Genomic DNA, 22,356 nt, shown 5'->3' on the forward strand with positions numbered 1-22,356 from the left:
CAAACGCCTACGTACGCAGCAGGTCAAGCCTACAAATGACAGATGATGTCTTTCAAAGACACGCACACAAAAGCTTCTTTTCTAAGAATAACTTAATCTTCCTGACTAATGAGGAGACTTTCTCCCATGTTGGACAGCAGAAAGGAGATACCGATACAAGTATTTATTCCCAAATTTTCCCTCAAGAGCACAGCAATTTTGCTTCCATTTGTCTCAAGAACAAAACGCCATGACTGTTCAACATCACGCAGGTAAGTGGCTTCCTAATACAAATTGCAATAGCCCCACTATTAGAAGTTACGGAAGGACTCACATCTAATTAGCAAGTGAGCTGTATAATTAGCATCAACCATATGACAACTGAATTTGATGAGCACTCTAACATTGTCAACAATATAGAATTACAGTGGCTTGCTATGAGCACTTACTGTATTATGTTTTATATTAAAGAATAATAAAAATTTTCTCCGTACATTAATTATATATTTTACATATGTTGAAAATAAATGCTTTGCTTTCTTCACATGGGAGAAGTATTAATATACTCTGTGTTTTTCTTTCAATATTAAACCAAATAAAAATGAATCAGTTACGTAAATGGATACATCAGAGGCAAGTCCAGAGAGCCCCCGAAGGTGCCCAGGAGAAGGCTACTTACTGTTTTGCAGAAGTGAGTTTGTACGTGCCCCTTTTGCAGTTCCCTCCCTGCATTGCTAGCAGTCCGTCGAAGCACCTCTAGGTAGGCAGCTCCACTTGACATCAAATGATGATCCATAAAGGGTCAGTTCAGGGGTCAAGAGTTTCTCAGCAGACAGCAGTCTTCTGGCCTGCCTCCTTCCCCAGGCCGAGGACAGGACCTCCAGTCCTCGGGGGTAACAGAGCTGGGGGAAAATTGAAGTAGGTGCCTTAGTTCTCCATCAAAAGAAAAGCATAAGTAAGCCCATTCCCTGCGCTGTCTCTACAGGAGGAGGCAAGACCCCTGTCCTCTGCTGTGGGTGACTAATTTACACCACACAGTCTTAGATAACTACACCAGTTGTCTTAGACCACCCCCCTTCAGGGTCAATGAAGAGAGACAAGAACTTTTAATATGTGATTCACCTGACCTGTTTCAGACATTCACTTCAGCGCCAGCCACCCTATAGAATCAGATGTCCTACAGTAGAAGTCCCTGTATTACGCCATTTACTATGAAAGGGACCAAGGACAGTAAGTTCACGGACGCAGAGATGTGCACCTGGTCAGGTTTTTCCTTTTCCTTTTCAACTAACCACATCAGCAAACCAAGGGATCCCACCCTGCTCCTGGACCCCTGCTTCACCGTGCTGTCGTCTTTGGCCACAGCTCATAACTTGCTCATGAAAAAACAATTCTCTTTATTCCAGCGCACGTTGCTGTCACCTTTGTGATGGTGGCTGCCTCGGTTCTGTTCTTAGGACTCTCAGACTAATTTCCCACCTGAGTTTCACAAGGTGGGATGTTTGCATGTATGTCAGAGCATGTTCTGTTCTTTTCATTGGGGAATTTTTTTTGGAAATATGGAATTTCTTCCTCCTGACAATTTTTAGAGGATATTACCATGGACTTGCATTTTTTTCAGTATACATGAGCTTATGAGATCACTGGCTTGTGGTGTGTTTTGTGGTCATAGCAGTCAGCCAATTAAAAAGACAAAAAGTGATAGAGAAAATGGGCTTTGTAAAGAGTGTCTAGCAATTCAACGGTCTATGGGGTAACAGAGCATAAAATAAGGCAGAGCTCAAGAACTGTCCTTCACGGTGACTATTGATTCTGAGATATTAACACTGATATTTCTTGCATTTTTTGAAAAGTTATAAAGGCTCTCCTTTTGTTTTATAGATGGTAAATCTTAAGCAAATGGTCAGAACACATGGGGGGGCAGGGGGGAAATGTATCTTTTGTTGTAAAGATAAATGAGCCATTTGATACTTTTTCTGTCAAGATATATACCAGTAAAAGTATCCAGAAAAAAAACCTTCTATGTTACCAGAAAAAAAGGGTAAAAAACCCACTAAAACCAACTTTTTCCCACAAAGTTTCCAGTGATTTTTTTTTTTACTACCAGTAGTATTTATATGACTAAAATACTCCCAAATGCAAAACTCAGCAGTAAAAGTTCTGACCTGTTAATCTTGCGTACACTGAGGCAGCTCTGTAACAGCTGAACAACTGCACATAAAATTCAAGTCTGATTTACTTTTCACTCCACCTTTTCCTGATTTCATAAAATATCATGTTCTTATGAAATTACTTAATTAGGTCAGATCACAGCTCCTGTGTGACTGCGTACAGCAAAACCCACAGATCTAACTGCTCTCATCCCCATTTATTTTGGAGGACAAGAACATGCAGTGATTACTTTTAGTCACACAACAGCGAGCTTCTCTTACATTACTGATCAGTGCATAAGTGAAACCAAAATTCAGCATGATCATATCTGTAGCCTACTTCATAGGCCATCTAAGTCCTCTCTATAAAAAAGAAACAGTTTATGGGGAGAGTAACATCTTCTGTTATACCAATCGCTACATGGGGAAAAAAAAACCTTCCAGGCACAAAAGCCCTTCTTAAGATCTTGTGAGGTTTTTTCCCCCAAAAATAAATCTATCCAACTAATAAAATCTGCTTCTCCCTTCTAATCTTTCCTCCCCAATACCCTTTAAACATCATAGCTGTAACAACACTGTGCTTTTCTATATATCTTCTGTCTCCCTCTTCTCTAGCAAATGAAATATAAGCTGCAAGTCTTGCAAAAAATGGTTGTAAAGCTACCTCCGCATCCACATTCAAATCCCTTCTGAAACATCTCTTTTGCCATGAGGACTGCTAAAACCAAAGATTGCTGATGTGCTGTGACAGCTGCTCTGCCTCTCCCCGTATTTCGATCGTCGGTTACAAAAAGCCTGCAGAAACTGTTTTTTGCTTATTCGTTTTTCTGGTTTTGCATCTAGCCCAGCAGGCCTCTGGTTCGTGACCTAGGTTCCTAAGCAATATAATCAAACAAATAAATAATATTAATAAAGGTAGTCTGTATGTGGGCTGTGCAGTCTCCGTGTGGACCGTGTCTTACACTACTTGGATTTTTTTTCAAGGACAAAAATTTTCAGCTTAAATTAAAGACCTCTTCACCCTAATCCTGGATGTTTCCAAAAGGAGGTGTTAGTGTAACTTAAAAAAGACAATGCAACAAAAAATAAAATTAATTTACTTTCAGGGGGGAGTATTAACCTCACTTGCAGTGCAGTCCATCCTTCTTCTGGTTGCACACACAGACACTGTTCAAGAAGACTTTTCGCTACTCCACCTACAGCAGAAAAGTACATGCACTATTCTGGAGATTTTTCCCCACACCATAGCCACTCACTTCAAACTTGATCTAATGGCCACCAATGTCAACCAGAATTTTCGATCAGCTTGAATAAGCACAGGGTTCTTCGACATGAAATTACTGAGGAAGCGATCTTCAGTTTTAAATAGTTTTCTCCTCACTGAAGAGAGCTGAGAAGTGCTAAAATCGTGGCATTGAGTTGAATCTGCCTCAAAGAGGGATGCAGCCTTACATTTGTTAATTTTATGTGCTGAGGCTCTCGTTTACAAGTCTGCTTTTGAACCCAGGGACCTTGCAAAGCTGGACTGCGCTCGCAAGGGACTGAGCTCTTTAATGACCTCCCCGACTCCTTCAAACGCATCTCCTAAAGCCATAACAGTACTCCTTCTGTGCCAAGATTACGTGTTCCCATACCACAGAAGGAGCGAACAAAGTCCAAAAGAAAAAGGAAAGCTGCTCTCCTGTCAGAGCCTCGGCTTATCTCAGCAGCCCCCTATTTTTAACTCGATTGCAAACGATATCTGTGATCAAAGGGCCAGAACCCCTGGAGGAGCTTAGGCGAACAGCGTGGTGGCCGCAATTCTTCCTGATGATTTGTAAGCAGGAAAGGACTTTTGACATGAAAGACAGTTTAAACAGCACAAGAATAGCAATAAACCAGCTGTAAAATGCTTAACATTGCCCTTGAACTAATGCAAATTGTTCCAAACAATTTTCTCTTCTTTTTCTTTCTTCTTTTTTTTTCCTTTTTGCAGTCTCTGGATGCCCTGCTGGGACATTTAAACAGTCACATGCTCACCATACAAAAGCCTATATAAGTGGGGAAATACAGTGTACTAATGTGTTTAGAATAAGGGAACCAAACAGCGTCCACAATTCAGATCTGCTGCCTTCCTTTCTTTTGTTTGAGAAAGTGTTCATTAATGACAAGCTTGTTTTGGATACTGACTGAGCTTCCAGACAGAAATGTTGAAGGGTAATTTATTGGCTTAAAATACTCAATTAAGCTATTGAAGAGATAGTTAACAAAGTAAGTAAAACCTGAATATTCTGAAAGTAAATTAGTTGGGTCACTGAATATTTTAGATGTTTAGAAAATGACAGTATTTACTTTCTGAACTTCAGCAACAGCAAAGAAGGGCAATAATATGCGTTTATAGAAATCATGTTTCAAGGGTGTGCTCTCTACCATAATTGCTCCCCACAGAAATTATACAAGTCTTACAGAATCCTTTAAAGTCACCTTTAAAAGCATTCTTTTTTTTTTTTTTTCCTATGGATCTAAAGTAGATATTTCATTTCAAGCAATGACACATACCCTTATCACCAGCAATTAGTTATAATCTTTTAAAAAGTTCCAATATGGAATAAAATATAATCTCATAGTAATTAGAGATAGGAAAGACCAATGAGATCATCAGTTCAATTTCCAAAAATGTTGAGTACTGGGATAGCTCTGTAAGGCAGATTATATCAGCTTTTAGAAAAACACCAGTAATTAGAAGTTAGTTGTTTGGTTTGCATGTGTGTGTTTAACAAATTAAAATTCTCCAGTACATCTGTTCTCTTGTTTCTACTTCTTCCTGACAATGCTTGTGCCCTTAAAACAACACCTTTTTTTTCCCCCTCAAGATCTTTTTCATTCCTCCCCACTGTTCCACAGGTCATTGTATGAAAAATTCTTATTAAGAAATGAAGAAACATATTGATAAAAAACAGTATTTCAAAGAGCACTTAGGTATACATTTAACTCAGATGGAAGAAAGTGGAATTTAACCAGAAGTTTAAAGTCAAACCATGTCCAAAGCTACAGTCCTGACTTGGGCTGGGGGTGGGAGGCAGGGGGGCACCTAACTCTTTGTAAGGTTAGCAAAGGCTGTGCTGGCAAATGCACAAAGACAAATCGGAAATAAAATAATAATAATAAAAAAATTGATTTACTTTTTCTGCAGTTAAAAATGAATTTGTAGACCTTCAAATAAGTTTAAATTCAGGAAAATTCTACATTCAACATTGTATTCATAACTTTATACTGTATTTTAACTCATAAGACAACTGGGCTCAAAAAAGTCCATGGTCATAGGCACTTTTACAACCCCTGTATGTTAGTCTTCAACTTCCCTAATTCCCATTATTCATCGAATTAACTTCAGGACAGTATGGTAAGAAGCACCATTATTTGAACCCTACAGGTGAGGAGCAGGAAGAGAGAGCTGCGCATCCATGACCATAAATACATGAGGTTTGTGACCAACCTAGGAAGTGACCTCAGGAATCCATATCCCACTATATCCAGCCATATTTCTCCTGATTTCATCCTCTGGGGATTTCTCTGCCTAACGATGAGGATATGCACTCTTGCTAAATCTGTACTGTGTGGGAACCTCTTCAGATCTTATTTCTGGTGACGCTGTAACCAGTTGCTAACTCTGCTAAGCACATGGGTCTTGGAATTGTTTAAACTAGCGTTGTTCGAGGTCCTGTGTGCAACCACAAAGTAAAGCATCTACAATGTTTTGAAATCTCAAATATGATGTCAATGAAATATAGTTGGTTAACATTTTATGTTAAGACTCACATTAGTGTTTCTTTAACTCAAATGACTTCATACTCAGTAAAAACCTTCTATTGTTCTATTTTATGTAAATTTTCGATGACTTAAGAAAAGCTGCAAGCATTTTACTGACTTTTGTTTTCTTATTTTGTTTCCCATCTTTTTTTTTTTTTTCATGGATACATTATGAAATAACTATTAAATTTGCAAAGTTTTATGGCACCTTACCCAACGAGCAGGGAAAAATAACTGCCCAGCTTTGTCTCTGTTTTTCTTAAGCCTAATTTTTTCAAGTGTTAGAGGTTAATAACACTTATTTCATCCATTGCTTGGATCCAATAAAAGCAGTGGGGCATAACATTCTGTAAAACCAGGCAATAGAGGAAATAACACTAATGTTAACCTCTAACATAAATGTAGTGGTAATTACCCTGGTCTACTTTAAAAATGAATGCCTTTTGTAGTCTCCCAAGTGGCATGGAAAAAACCTCCTGTGTTCTAGGCAGCCACCAGTTTCCCAGATCGAGAGTAATCTATGTTATCCATTCCTTTTTGTGCCATACTGCACAGTGACAGACAAAGATGTCACACAAAGGATTGGCACGCTACTACAGATATAGAAAGAATGATCCCTGGTAGCTCTCTTTAATGTATACATTCCAAATGCAGAGACAGCTTTTTGCCAGAAGAGAACATTTTGCCTACTTTTCCTCTGCCCGAGATTTAAACAGGCAAATTTGAGCAGAATACATTAAAAGGCAAATTATGTACTCTAAATTAATTCATAATGGCAAAACTGTTCTGTTTTGTTCCAATACTATTTTGGTTTTAAATAAATTATTTTTTAAATTGTCTTTTCCAGCTTTCGAGATAATCCTGCAAGGGTGTATGAATACTGTTAGTCACCTGAAGGTCTCCCTTGACCTGAATGGGACAGCCCCAGTCTTTCTGCGTTGATACTACACGTGGAAACTAGAACTTCACAAATATTCACAAATTTATTCTCGGCATTAATCTTAATTTTCAGGTGTCTTCCCGCAGGATAGGAAAGAATGTGACACTCAGAGGTCAGAGTCATTACTTAATACCTTCTAACCTAAAAAAGGTCCTCACCTACTCCTGCTAATGGTATTAATTTTATAATAGGCATCAGATACAATTCTTAATATAAGTATTCAGTATTCTCAGCTATCACTTATTGAACTCATAGGTAAACATATATGCACATCTACGTACATAGATTGCTTAACTGGATCTATTAGGTCCAAACGTGGACCGTGACCCTTCAGCAGATAGGAAGCAAAGGACCTATCGATACGGGAAGGAAAGGACAGGAAACCAGACTGCCATTTAAGGAGGAATGGTTTATTGGGTTGTTGCAACTAAAACCTAGCCATTTAGAAAGGAAGAGGAGAGAGGAGGCTGAAATAGTGCTAAGTCTAGAAGGTGATTCAACCAGGTTTACTAAGAAGATAGTGCTTGTCTACGAGAGAGGGGCCCCATGACCAAAGCTGCGGTGCAACTCAAGATGACCGCAGAGCCATAGTTGCATGTCAGCAAGAGGCAGTGGAAGCAGTTAGAAGGGACTTATGGACTCTATTCTGTTGTATACACATAAACATTTAGAGCCACTGGATATCCCCACCTGGCCTCCAACTTTCTCTCCATAAAAACATAGATGTCCCATATCCCAACCCAATAGGAATATCCTGAATAAAAAAATTATCACATAACACCATTCAGCAACTGAACTGTTGTGAGCCCAAAATATGTCACTACAACTCTTTGTAAGCTTCTTTGTTTTATTGCCCTTTCTACCACTGGAGTTTCCCGAACAGTCAGAAGATAATATTTGGTTGCAATGATACTGGCGTAGCTTTCTGGAGCTCACTTGGAACTCTGGACCACAGTTCTAAAAAAATGCTCTCTTATCCCTCTATTGGGCTTTGAATGATTAAATGATGCTCCAATTCTGTTAAATAAAAAGTGACATGCTGCGACCATATATTGCAATTCTCCAGAACGGTTACTGTACTGAATTTCACGAAATCCCTCTTACTGCCTATTAGGACCATCAGACAATCAAGAGTTCTGAACCAGGTGCCAAGTATTTACTTGGTGGATACAACCTAATGACTGATGAGGACATCAAGAATACTGCAGGATATTCCTACTGGGAACAAGTATCTTTTTACTATAGGTATTAACCAGTAGGAACAGAAAAAGTTGAGTGCAGGGTGATGGTAATTGTAACCATATTGGCAAGGAGTTCTGAAGATGATGTTTCAAGGAGTACTTGTTCAAGCAAATTAAAGGAAAAACATACAACGATGAGAGAAAACAAAAACAATCCAGAGTAGTGGGTAACTTCTGCAGAAAGGCTAAAACTTGAATGGAAAATAGGAATGAAAGAGATTTTGAGTTACATACCCAATTTCTCCGAGTGACTTTGGATATAGAGCATAAAGTCAAAATGGAGAAACCTGCATATCCGTCCATTCTTCCATGAGCTACCTGATATGGAAAGAGACTGAGACTGTTTGCCATGCTGCCACACTAATACTCTTCAGACGCATTACATTCACTAAATTCTTTTCTAATAAGGCAAGACAGCAGAGTTCTTTTCTCTTGACATTTATGAAGCCTGCAAAGTGGAAACAATCAGTACTTTGTCAACACCTGACATTTAGCCTGACCTTTTTTTCATAATTATATTAGAAGGCTAGACTAGACCCCAGAACATTTGGAAACCAGCTGGATTTATAAACAGTAAAATATACTTAAGTCCACTATGCTGAACTGAACCAGTTCAGAGTGGATTCCTCAAAATTTACCAGAGATATTCACAAAATAGCAGCATTGTAAGGTAGCTTTTCAAGGAAATGGCCCCAAGGTCTGTGCATAAAATATAAGTACAAATGCAATCTTTCCATCACCATCCTCACAGGCTGACTTTACTACCTGACCCACAATCATAAAGGGAAAGCACAATTTTCTGAAAGCTTTGCAGAAAATCCTCAAGATCTTTTTAGGATGGCACATCTCTCCACAGAACACACAGATAAAGTGCACTAGAGAAAAAAAATCATTTAGAGTGACCGATTTCATGATATTTGTCTATGTATTTACTTATTTCATAACTTCAACATATTTGGAGGTCTCCTGCAAGACATATTCAAGTGGAAATGTGACGTCCAATAGCTACACTATATACAGGAACTGATTGCATCTGTCTGCAGAGGAACAACTATTCACATCTTCATTGTTCTAATGATACAGGACATGTTTGGACACACCAATGCAGATATCATCCCTCTCTACCTCACAGCCTTTTCACCGTCTTCCAAAAGCAAAACTGTAGTCTGATTAACTCAGTCCTTTACATCATTACCATTTACTTTGCCAATAGCTGTGTCTGTGGAATCACAGCTTTCCAGAGCTTCCTTGCTGATCTGAGAGGTTCTCTGCTACCCTGTTAAAAAAGCATAGCCTGGAAGGAAGGAAGAGAAAGATGACCTGTATTAGAATCATGGGTTTCTCCACAAAGTTTAGGAAGAGCTATGCCCCAGAGAAGTATTTGAACAAAACAATCATTCTGATGCAAGAAAAACAGTATTATTGTAGTCGAGCAGCTATGAAAGAAGGTATTCTGCTGTACCTGCTGTGAACAAGGCCCCTGCTTTAATTATGTCTGAAGCTTGGTGGCAAATATCCAATCCCCAAGTGAAGGGGAAAAAAGGAACCAGTATTTTTTTTCCATTCATTTAGTTGGCTGATTATTCTGAGTCTTTGACACTTTGACCTTTTGTTCTTTATGAATGTGCCCTGGGTATACCTATAGGGTCAGCTCAGACTGACTGAGAGCAGTTAAATCTGGCTTTGTACAGTGCTTTAAACATTCTCCACAATGCCCAGCATCTGCTTCCTACCCTCGCTTTACTCCAGCACTGAGACACCTCGTTCCTAGCTATTTGGTGAGAGCTGGGAACTGGTGGGTATATTACAAAAGCAAAGGTTTTTCTTCATGACAAAACACAAGTACAAGCATTGCTAGCTGCTGTGAGACCTACTGCTTACAGGACAGCAGTGCTGGATAGTGACTGATCCCGAGAGAAACTTTGCCAGACAATCACGACAATAAAAACTCAGGGAACTCGGAGAGATACCAGTATGAAATTGTTGGCCTGTGCGCAAACATCACTGACTTGTGCCTCAAAGGAAGTCCTCTGGCCAAAAGGATTCTACAGCCAGTTTTGGGGGCAGATATCTCATAAATGACCAGAAAGAGTGACAGAGAGAGGAAAAAGAAAGGAAAATTCAGGACAAGATGCCTCAGAATACATCATTTCAAAAGCCTAACTGCACTGAAGGATTTTGATCCTAAATAACAACTGTACGTTATATGTTTGATATATTGTTCAAACACGATTAAAACTCTTCTAATTGAAGCTGAAAGGAGACACTCCAGCAAACTCTAGCAAAACGATTGAAAGATATGAGCGTAGGAAAGCTCAGGCCATTTTTTCTACCGATGTTAGCTGCTTTCTTTCTGTTGGATACACAGGAAACCTGGGAAATGAAGTTTCTAAATCGGCATTTGACTTGGGTGACTAAAATTAGGCCATACAAAGAAACTGTGAACACTGCCCTTGAAGTTGTAGTAAGTACAATCTATTTGGTAGGCGTCCCATTATGTCTGTGTCCATGAAAGAAAAACGCATCATGTTTCCAAATGCCGAAGCAGCAGAAGTGCTAAGCATAAGCCTTTTCAGAAGGCTTGTTTTTCAGGCCTGTCTATGAACCACTGCATTCTGTCTGATCCCCAATCTAAACCCAGAAAGATTTGTGTATTCCTACTGTTATTGGAACACAAATTATGAATGCTGTGATCATTCCTCCTTCCCTTCCTATTCGTGCTCCTTCCATTTGTGTTTTCTCCTCTGCCTGTTACAATCTCCAGGTATTTCAGCCTCCTTTATGTCCATTACACCCAGTACACTCAGAGGACCTGGATACTTCCACTCAGAGCTGAGCAGTTGCAGCAACTCCCATGCTATTGATTTGAGGCAATTTAGCTTTACTGCGTAAATAAGCACCTAGCCCTTATTCTGATAAGAGCCCCACAAATAAATAAATACGTTAGTCCCCTAGGTTATGCACCAATACGCTCCCAAAAGCAACTGTTTGGTGGGAGGAATCCATTACCTTACAAGTTGATGAACCACAGATACAATAATTGACATCAAAATGTAAGCCAAATAACCCAGTTTCTCGGTCACTCAGATAAGAGTTAGACTGCTCAAAGCCTTCCGGGGAAGCCGAGATGGAAGTCCACAAACAATCCTATGGCTGGTTAGTGGCATGACCAGCCACTGTTCTGTAGCAGGAAAAAGAAGGGAATGCTAAGTTTGATTCATAAGCATTATGAACAACAGCTATGTAATTCATTGTGAAGGGCAGATCTGGAAGAGGCACTAGAATTTTTCTTCATAGTAAATGCAGGACCACAAACTAGTTAAACCAAAAAATAAAGCTAGGAAAGCCCTGACAAATGGTACTTAGTGTAGAGATCAAGATTTAGATTAAAAGGGATGGAAAGGATAAATATGATCCTGGATAGTACTGTACGGAAAAGTACCGAAATCACCAGGCAAGTAACGATGATCCAGCCTCCACTGTGCACCCTGTCCAAAGGAGGCTAGTGCTATGCCTAGTCTAGTCAGAAAGGGGATTTGAATCATTCTGTGCTTCAGCTTTAAATAACGATGACGTTTTGTATTCAACAATTCAGGAAAATAATCTTCATTTTAAACTGTTTATAATTTAAAAATGGGTTATTTAAAATTAAATTGTTGGCATTCAATCTGTGGAAAAAAGTCTCAGTGCTAGGTTTTCATCTATCCTGTAAATCTATCTTCATCTATCCTGCAGTAAAACCATGTAATTAAAGCTGTCACTCATTCAGGAAGGTGGTACAGATCTATTACCAGACTCCCTCCTCAGAAGCAACTGCATATTGCCTCCTCTTCCAATCTGCTGTGGGTTTTTCTGGTGCACACTCTATGGGCAGATGTTCCCAAAGAATTACTGTATTTATTTAAACAAACTGCAATATTAAAAAAAAAACCAAAAAAAAACAAAAAAAAAAAAAAAACCAAAAAAAACTGTTAAGGCAAGTAATGATGAAAAAAGCCACAAGTTTTTCTACATCTGTTTTTGTTACACATGGTAACCAGGGAGATGAAAATATCCGCAGTCCTTGGTTCTTCTACTCATAACAAAGTGCTTCTGCTTTATACACTGAATGGTTTCATTTGATTTTTTTAAGAGACTGAAAATAAACACGATCTCTATGCATAGTTTCCTCTGTTTTCAGGAACTATGACCTTTGACTCCTGTAAATCTATTTAAAGCTAATGTCTAAAGATCTGTTGTTCCAAGGATGTACAAAATATACCTAAGATTTATGTAACAATAAATCTTTTCTGGGCTTTCTTTTGTCAATTTTATTTCATTAACTAAAGCCAGTAACCAAAAGAGCTGCACATCCTCTGGAAGCTGTCTAACGTGTTATTTATTTTTATTACAAACAATCATTTGTTTGTATCTTATATTAATGTTGAAGGCAGGTGAAGACATAAGGATTTACTGTCACCCATGTACACATGTGCAGTAGCAATACAAACAAGAGTTATTATAATAAAAACTCACTTAACGCCATCATAGGCATTCATCTCTGAAAACAGCCCCATTAAAATAATCCAGATATGAAATGTGGGCTACTGCACATAGCACTCTTGAAAACAATGTTTTCTGCCTCTTGAAAGTCATGGAAAATGTTACAATATTACCATTTTAAGACTCAGTTTTTGAAAATTGATTGATCCTCTTATTGTACCCTTCAACCAGTGTCCCCACTTCCACCAGTCCCGGCCTAACACCGACTTAAACTGTTTTTAAAAAGTTTGGGTTTTTTTCAACAAGAACTATTACCACTCCAATGGTCTGAACAAGTTTTAAGTTTGTGAAAAAAAAACCTGACATGATCATTATAAATTGGTAGCAGATCTTTGGTTTCAGCCACATTTCTTCATGCTATATGACAATGTGATGAGAAAAATTACTTACTTCCAGAATCAAGCATTCCGAGAAGCACACAGTAGATCAGAAGAAATCTGCTCAGGATATTTTTGTGCATGTCTGCTTCCAGAGCAAGAGCTACTAGTCCGTCCAGAATCACCTGTGGTAAGCTGAGCTAACTAGCACAAGGTCCAGCCTACATGGCTAAAGCATATTGCATGGCAAGCAGGACAGGGTTAGAGTGACATACTTGGTTATTCAGACATATGTACTTCATTGCTTCAAACCAGCTCACTTCCCAAAGAAAAAAATTAAGCTAAACTGATTGGGAAGAAAAATTACAAAGCAAAAATAAATGAATCAAACTATTTAGGAAAAAGTTTCTCATATGGTAAATATGAGAATATTTATAAATATCCAATATAAATATGAGAATAAATATAAATATCCAAAGAAAGACAATAACTTGATTAAACCACCAGCTGTGTCAAAATTAAGACAGCAATGGAGGAGAAAGATTACAGTACATAACTCATGGAAAAATAGGAGACTGTGATCCATAAAAATGGGGAGTTGCGCAGTGCAGAAAACCATCAAAGAAAGCTTAAAAAAGGAATGATGGCAGTGTTAAGGATAACAAGTGTTTTTTAATGAATCAGTAACAAAAAATCCTAGTGCTGAAATCAGGGTCCACCATATTTAGGAATGCTTAAGATGTTAATATCAAGGCAGAAACAGCAGAAGGCTCACAGGAAAAAAACAAAACCAAAACATTACTGGATGAAGTTCACGGTCAAGGAAGACACTAAGTGGCATCAGCTAGCTATAAACACTTTAAAAACAATTGACCAAGATAACAGGCACAGAGTCCTGTAAGAGCTGGCTGAATATATATCCAGCCTGATAAAGTTAATTTTTAATAAATCTTTTAATAATGGGGAAATTCAAGAAGACTGGAAGAATGCTAATGATTTGCCAGTACCCACAAAGGGCAAGCTGGATGACCCAGGTAATTACAGGCTGGTTAGTGTGATATCTATTTAGCAAAATAATGGAAAACCAATAAGGGATTGAATTGATAAAGAACTCAAGGACAGGAACATAATTACTACCACTCGGCATGTTTTTATGGAAAGTAGATCTTGTCAAACATATCCTATCCCATTCAATCTTTTGAGGAGATTACATATTTCATTAATGGAAGCAACTGCACAGATGCAATAATCTTAGACTTATATAAGACATGCACTTCTGATTTGTTTAGCACTATCCAATATCAATGAGATACGTATCAATGGATTAAGATCTAGCTTAAAATATTTTCTCAATGAGGAATAGTCACTGAATGGAAGTTTCCTAGCTGGAGCCCTGACAAATTGGTATTGGGTCCAGCATTTTCATGGGTGATCTATAAATATTAATCCCTACTGACCTACATCGTGAGGCTTGCACAGACACATACACAGGTCACTATAGACCTATATAGTGTGAGACTACGTCTTTAAAAGCAGCAACAGAAAGGGATTTAGGTGTTAGAGTATGCAGGTCATTTAAATTGAGCTTGATCTTTGGCAAGTGTAAATAAAGAAACCTAAGATATATAAACAGAGAATTACTGAGTAGAAGTGTGTTTTAACCTCTAGACTAGAGCTGATTAAACCACTAAGGAATACTTGCTCACAGTTTTGATGTTCACTTTCTAAAAAGAAGATTGGAAAACTGGAATGACTGAGGTGGAAAAAAGTACAAAAATGAGGGCTTGAGAAAATTTCTTACATTGAGATGAGATACATTTAAAGATCTCATTTTGTTCATTTTAACTGAGAATACTTGAGAAGGATCACGGTGTGTAAATACCTTCATGAAGAGAAAATACAGACACTAAACAATTCTTAAATTTAGCAAAGAACTGTATTTCAAGATCCAATGGCTGGAAAACGAATCTATCTGAATTGAAATAAAGTATTTTAAGCTAATGATTTACTCCTGGATGAAAAAGAAAAATGAGTAATGGTTTCTTCATCTGTACATATCTTCAAATCAAAATTGAGACTTCTCCAGAAGGTACACTTTTATAAAACATAAACAATAGGTTTCAATAGAGAATTAACTAGTCAGAAGTTAACGGCAGATAATGTCACGGTCCTTCCTGTGTTAAGTTGTATAAGCCTATGAGTTAAACAAAATGTTTTCCAGGCTAGTTAAGAGTCGGGGAAATATGTAAAAGACTCAAATACTGGGTATGAACCTCAGAAGGCTGGCTCAGCTCTGCATCACTGCAAGGCAAACAAATTGCCATTGATGGCCTTTTTCGAAGAACTGGCTGGTGAAAAGCGCCTACTGTGCCATTCCTCAGAGACTTTGGGTCTCGCCCCAATTTCCCTTCCTCTCAGTAATATCTGTGCCTTGTATCCCATTTTGCTATGTCAGAACTTAATTCTATGTAATGTTTAGATTCAACTTTCCCTTAACTCACACTGGGCAGGCACTAGACCCGCTAAAGCCAAATATCAGTTTAAAAAAAAAGGAGGGGGGGGCTTGTAAATAGGGGTTCATTGTCTCTGATTAAGCTGTGGCTTCCTTTCCTTTGCAAGATCCCTTTTTAAGGCAGTTCCTGTGTTCTCTTCGGTAAAGGAAATTTCTTAGTTGGGAAAATGACTGTGCTAGTTCTCACCATGGATTACAGCACTTCCCAGAAGGACCTGCAGGACGTACTGCTGAACAGGTTAGTACCATAGGAATATCCAAACACCACCTCCCACAAGTGAAGGGGAGAAGCTTCATGTAAGATCACGTCTTCAAGCAATAAATAAGGACAGTAGGTAGGAGCTTTTAATTAAAAAATTCCTAAGACAATTCCAGTACCATCTCACAGTGCATTTATGAGGATATTTCCAGCCTTTTTGTCCTACCACGATAAAGATCTTTTGTTTATCATCATCAGGTGACAGATGTTTTCTAGACATTCAGGAAGGCATCACTCCTGTATTATGGGCCTATCTATTTCAGCGATGAGCAAATGGAATAACAGAAAGGGTTATTTTAAAGTGCAAGTCACAAATGAAATGGGAACCTTACAAAGGCTTGAGTATAAACATATACGGCAAGAGTCTTACCAACTCACTCAGGCAGGCTGCTCTGCTCAGCAGGGACAGCATGAAAAAAAAAAGATGGTGATACTATGGGAAGCAGATGGATTTGGGAATATTGGAGGAGCAGATGGGGAGGATGGGGAACAGGAAGTTTGTTGTGGGAGGACAGCTAAGGAGGGCAAGCTGTTCTTACACACAGAGCTGTGAAAGTGGTGGCAAGCTGTTTAAACCTGATGCAGTACCAGATGAGGAGCCGGTAGACATACACGAAAGAGGGAGGCAACATGATTGAGCTGATAATTAAGGAAAGAGTTTGGCAGATGCATTTCATATTCACTGGGAAGGGTCCTGCTTATTTTTGGAATGCCAAAGTAGCGGATGTCACAACAGTCAGAGACATGTAAAAGGAGACTCTGTGGGTCTACGTGGATTTCAAAAAAATCAGTTGGCTCACACTACCAGTATCGCTTATCTTTAGATTTAGGGACAGATGTTTAATTGATGAAAATCAGAGGAGCTATATGAATTTCAGTGGAGCTATAGCAGCTTATGACTACTGGCGGGTTTAGACCTGTTTGTTATTAACTAACAACATATCGTAGACAAATAGAACACTTTGTATATTTGCAGCACTAAAGAACTATTATTTTTAGACTGAAAAAGTTATTTTCTTATCAAAATGAGCTAAGTTAGCTGATGTTCCCTGCCTTTCACAATTCTGCTGCTGCCACTGATAGCCATTTCCACTGGCTTTCACTTGGTAAATATTTGATATTTTATCAAGTATTATGTCATTCTCAGTATATGGCTCACAGTCTTGTTGCTTAAGTTTATATGGCATGCATTAGTCAATTGGAGATTGACATATGAGTTTGATTTAGGTTAAAAAATACGAACCAGAGCAGAGGATGAAGAATTCAGTTTATAACCACTAAAATTGCAAGGAAAATACAACCGAGAACAATGTTGGCATTCCTCAAAATAGCAGATATATGTGTGGTTGTGGTTAGGAGAGGGAGGGCAAAGGGGAGGATTTTCCAAAGTAATGGAATAGAAATGTTACAGTGGTTTGTCTGGCCCTTCTATTCATAGAGTTTAACTCCCTAAATAAAATAAGTACAGAAGACCATTTGCATTTTGAATAATAGTTTTTTGCCTGAGGATCTCAACTCATTTTACTAAGCAAATGAGCAAATAATTAGGTACAAAACAGAGCTAAAAGATAAAACCTAATACTAGCAGAACATCTTCAAATTGTAAGGCTACACCATATGACCTTTCAAGAGGCCTTCAGCCTCACCAAAACATTTCAAAATCTGAATGTTTTCTCATTTCTTTAATCGTTGATTTTTTTCTTCTAGTCTCTGCATTAACAGGGTAAATTTTACTTTATTTAAAGGTTTTCTTAAGAGAAGCCTTCACTAAATACTACTAATTGAAATTTCTCCAAAACTGGCCTAGCTCAAGTCTTCATACACTCGCAAACTACAGACATGCATGTACGAGAAAGTAAATTCTCACCTGTGTCCAACGGTAATTTCTAAACACAAAACAGAGACCAGGAATAAGGAGATAGTTGCCTAATTAATGGACTTTTTTTGTTTCTTTCCATAACTATGGCACATGAAGTTTTGTTCTTTCCTCATATTTCCTCCACTTTCCTTCACTGATGGTAACACCTTACTCTATATCTGTACATTGTACAAACATACAATCCAGCAAATAGCTGATGTGTAACAACCTAGAGATTGTTCTTTGCCTCCTTCCTTATCCTCACCCTTGCCTGTGTAACCAGAAACTATGCAAACTTTTCCTCCCTTTTCCTGGTATTTTTATTACATTTCCTTTTCTAATTTCTTCTCCTGTCTACTACTGTTTTCTTTCTTCTCAATACACAAAATACAGCCAAAGTTTGTCTTTTTGACTCATCAGTTTGACCATATCAATCTTCATTTTCCGAGCCCTTTCTAATCATCAGTTGCAAACTACAATTTAAGTTCCTTGCCATCAGTTTCCAAGTTCTACGTTACTATCCCTTGACTCTATCTCTCCTTGTCAAGCTTTGTGTTACCATTCACGTTTGCTAATGTTCAGTCTTGCCTACTGGTCTGTCAGTCATTCACAAATCACTTCTATTATCTGTTTCTCAAGCATCTTCTCTGACAGAACAAAGTCCTGAAGCAATATGCATGGTTCTTCCCCTACTGCTATTTAATGCCCTCTTAAAAACTCACCTCTCCCATGCTGCTTACAATTAACTGAGATTACCTGTGTATATATATTTTAAAACAAAACAAAAAAAAAAGCCGTTTTTGTTATCTTAACCTCCTATGAAATTTCTGTTATTTTACAGGACCTTAGCGGATGCATTTGAGAAGAGATGCATGAGGTCAGGAACAGGCTCTACAGAATCATTAATAAAATGAAAATAAAGAATGTAACATCCCACACATGTATATAAATATTGCTAACAATGATGATGATTATGACAGTGTTCAGTTATAACCCCATTGGTAAACTCATAGCTTCTTAAGCCTGGAAAGTACCATTAGTTCATCTATTGATGAATTCTACCATTAGATCATCTAGTGCGACTTCCTGTCATTGAATTTCACTTCAGAATCCTGTATCAAGCTCTCTGGAGGCCAAACAGTGCAACAGGCCTTAAATCAGGGAGACATCAATACATCACCATTTCCTGAGGCTCCTGAAGTGGCAGAGAATTGATTAGATGTGCCCAAGTTATTCTCTCAAAAACATATGCTGCAGAGGCCATTCCTTCCCAATCTTTGCTGATCACAGTCTTTCCCAAAGCTTTACCAGTTGGTGGGTATGACCTTCAGCTTGTAAGGAAGAGATGCTGAACGAGTACAGAGAGACCAGGCCGGCAATGAGAATCATAGACAACTTGTGTTCTTCTCTACAGGAATGCCTCTCTGCTTCTCATTTCTCTACCAAGTAACCAGACGTACCTCTGCTCCACTTTTCAATAAGCTGAGCAACAGGAGATAAATAACTTAAAATTTTCAAATCTCATGAAGTCATAATTTTTATTTAGGTCTAAAACTAAGGCAAACGAATGCATTCACTCCCAAAAATTTATTATGGGTAACTAACCAAATACACATGGTTACACAGTCAAACAGAAGGGCTGAGAAGTCTCTCTTAAAAAATACAGTTCATTTTGAAAGAGAAACATGTTGTTTATTACATGGATGAGGATCACTACTCATTCCGAAGACACATGAAATAAACAAAGGGTTACTGATTAGCAACAGCAGCAGCAACTCTGGTCAGGAAATGCCTTAAAATATTAACAACCGTATACACCTAGATGAAGATACAATATCACATCTGCTCAAGCCATTATAGAGTCCTAGAAATACATTTGTATTGGACACTTACAGCTTCCTCCTTGTCTTCTTCCTGTTCCCCATCGATTCCATAATGCGTTGGCATTGCTGAGCAAGCTCTTGGGAAGTACAACTGAATACAGTTTCAGAAGCTAAAGAGAACAAATAGAGTCTGATTTAGCTTGCAGTAATGGCAATAAACAAAACAAGAAAAATACCGACTCAAAGAAGTGTTTTTCTACGGAAGTCCTAGCCATGCTCTTCTTTGGTTCTAGAGAAGAATGTCAATATTGAAGTAGCTTAACTTAGTGGAAACATTTAATTCTCATGAGTGTGGCTTTGTAAGAGATCTAGAATGTCCTGACTAATAAATGTCTCAGGTCAAATTAAATAAATCAGGGTGGCAGCATTGTAATGGTTTCATTTTATAATCTGCATATAAACTTAGAGCGCTGCAGTAGACTTACTCTGATTTATTTATGCCTGTACCAACATCCATCCATTTAGCATCTCGCAATTTAATCAAGTTAGGAAAACAAAACCCTGCACGCTACATTAGTTTTCATTATACAGCTTCAGAGCATGTTCAGCCACAGTTTCTAAATACTACCCTTTTCAGGATACTTGAACAGATCTGTAATACCAGTGATGGCTGCCTCTCAGTTGGTGGGAAATTAGACAGTAAGTATTTAAAGACTAGGAAAGAAAGTTGCTCAATCTTTTGTGGTGAGAACACTGTAGCGGGGAGAAGCTGCCAGCAAAAGAGGAAGCAAGATCATGGACGTGCCCATGTGTGTGCTGAGCATGGAGCGGGCTTATATGGTTGATTTCCTGGGCCATGGAACTGTTACAACAAGGTGCTCTTTTCACCTTGTTGAAAGGTGACATTCAGTACCTGCTGCCACACTTTTGCCTCTACCCTGCTGAATCCGTATCTGAAGAGATAATACAGCACTGACTATGTTCACTGAACAGGAGCTTTAACATAATTCACAGAGAAAAATCAAACAGAATTGGACATAATGGAACAGTATACAAATGGGAAAAGAAATTCTTAATATTCTTAGTGTTTGGGAGCTAGGATAGCACTCTAAACATGAAAGATGTGACTAGGTTATAAAATTAAGAAGTAAAACCAACCAGGCTGTTAAAAAAAGAACAGTTTGGGGCATGTTTAAGGCCCGGCGGCTAGGGATTCATGCTAACTGCTATGCAGTTTGTTCAGTTTCCATTTCCAAGCTCTAGATGCCCCATCAGACAAGACCTGTCCTGAAATATTACCGCCTCCCTCCATTTCCCACATTTTACAAACAAGTCAGCAACAACAAAGAATTCCCATAAATTCCACTCCTGTAGAACCCACAAAGGCTAGAGATTATGCTGGGAAATGATAGCCACTGAGACAAAATGGCTTCTTCAAATAAGCTATGTCAGATCTATTTCAAACATATTCAGAATTGGCAACTCACCTCTTCCCAGACTCTCTTCCAACCCCATGAACTGGGAATTATTTCTGACTTTATGCTTACTTGCAATTTTGGCATCTTGATAGATACATCATGGAATTCTTTCTGTTCTTTCTCACATTGTTTGTTGACTCATATTGCCTGAATTTTTGCTACAGCACTTACATTTCCAGAATAGTCATACCCTAAGAAACTGTACAGAAGTCACCTTTTCCTACATCTTCCCAGAGGTTTGGGCTAGAATTGCCAATAACTCACTCTTTCCTCCTTCCCCACTCCATTTGTTTGACATTCTATGACTTTTCTTGTTAGTAAATGGGTTCTTCCTCACAAGCACCCTTGGGAAGCAGTATTCCTGCACACTAGAAATGCTAAATAGATAGTCTGAAAATAGTCTATTAGTGTTTTGCACTATCGCCTGCCCATTTTTATGCAGATTTTCTGAGAGAAATGGGGGTAAGGCTCTGCATATCCTAAATGCCAAGATAAATTGGAAGATAATGGTAGGGGATACCATGTCTAGAATACCGTATCTTGTAACGTGCAATTTTAATTTCTTGATCACTTTCCTCAGTCTTATGGAATGCAAGGTGGCCAGTTTTTCAAAGCTTGACTAGGTACAGTCAGTCAGGACATACTCTGCATATTTTTATTCTTATTTTGCAGTCAATCCAGTTACGGTAAATAAATTCATCACTATCATCATCCAACACTGGTAGCATTTGAAATGTCTTCTGCAGCAGCTCATTGCAAAGACATTCAGGCACTAGCTTTCTTCTGGAGCTTATATCAGAAAGCAGCCTCTGTGAAGTAGTGGTGGATGTGTTCATAACAACCGTGCCTTATACATTCTCCCATAAGACTGAAAAGCTAACAACAGTTCTGAGTACTGTGATAGGGCAGATGATAGCTTTTTCAGACATGGTTTCATAGATTCTAGAAGGGCCTCTGACTAATCTGAGGCCACTACTATAACACAGATTATCAGATCAGATTATTATATTTCATCTGTGCTTTGCCTTTTTTTTTTTCTTTTTAAGATCTGTTTTTTCAGGTAAGTAATAGGCATCAGATGTTACCCATAAAAATCTCACGAGAACAAAATGCATGTAGGTTTTAGGACATTATAAGCAATGAACCATGAAAAGGCCTAGCAGCAGGGAGAAGAGGGATTAAGGAAGAAGTTGGCATTGTCCAACTGTGGGATAAACTATCTGTGTCTTGCACCTCGATGATCGTGCAGCTAGATAGTTAACGTGCATTAACATTCACTCTGCTCAAAAAATGCATGCTTTTGGGGATGAGAACATTAACTGCTGGAAAAATGCATGCTTTGGAGGGTGAGGACATTGACTTCCTTTTTATATTTGCTATTCTAATTATACTGTCCTGATTTCAAATTAAAGACACAATGGCTTTTTCTATTCCATTATGTAATTATAGATTTCTGTAAACATTCTTT

General features: G+C 38.3%; 1 long non-coding RNA gene across 1 annotated transcript in view; it reads right to left on the bottom strand.

The window, feature by feature from the left end:
* LOC115342536 overlaps positions 1-19,581 on the bottom strand; it is a 59,638-nt gene extending 40,057 nt beyond the window's left edge. Inside the window, exon 1 of the long non-coding RNA XR_003923810.1 lies at positions 19,481-19,581. This is a non-coding gene — a long non-coding RNA (uncharacterized LOC115342536). The remainder of the gene's footprint in view (positions 1-19,480) is intronic.
* Positions 19,582-22,356: the final 2,775 nt, after the last annotated feature.

This window comes from Aquila chrysaetos, chromosome 1 (genome assembly GCF_900496995.4).
Source record: "Aquila chrysaetos chrysaetos chromosome 1, bAquChr1.4, whole genome shotgun sequence".
Lineage (NCBI taxonomy): Eukaryota > Metazoa > Chordata > Aves > Accipitriformes > Accipitridae > Aquila > Aquila chrysaetos.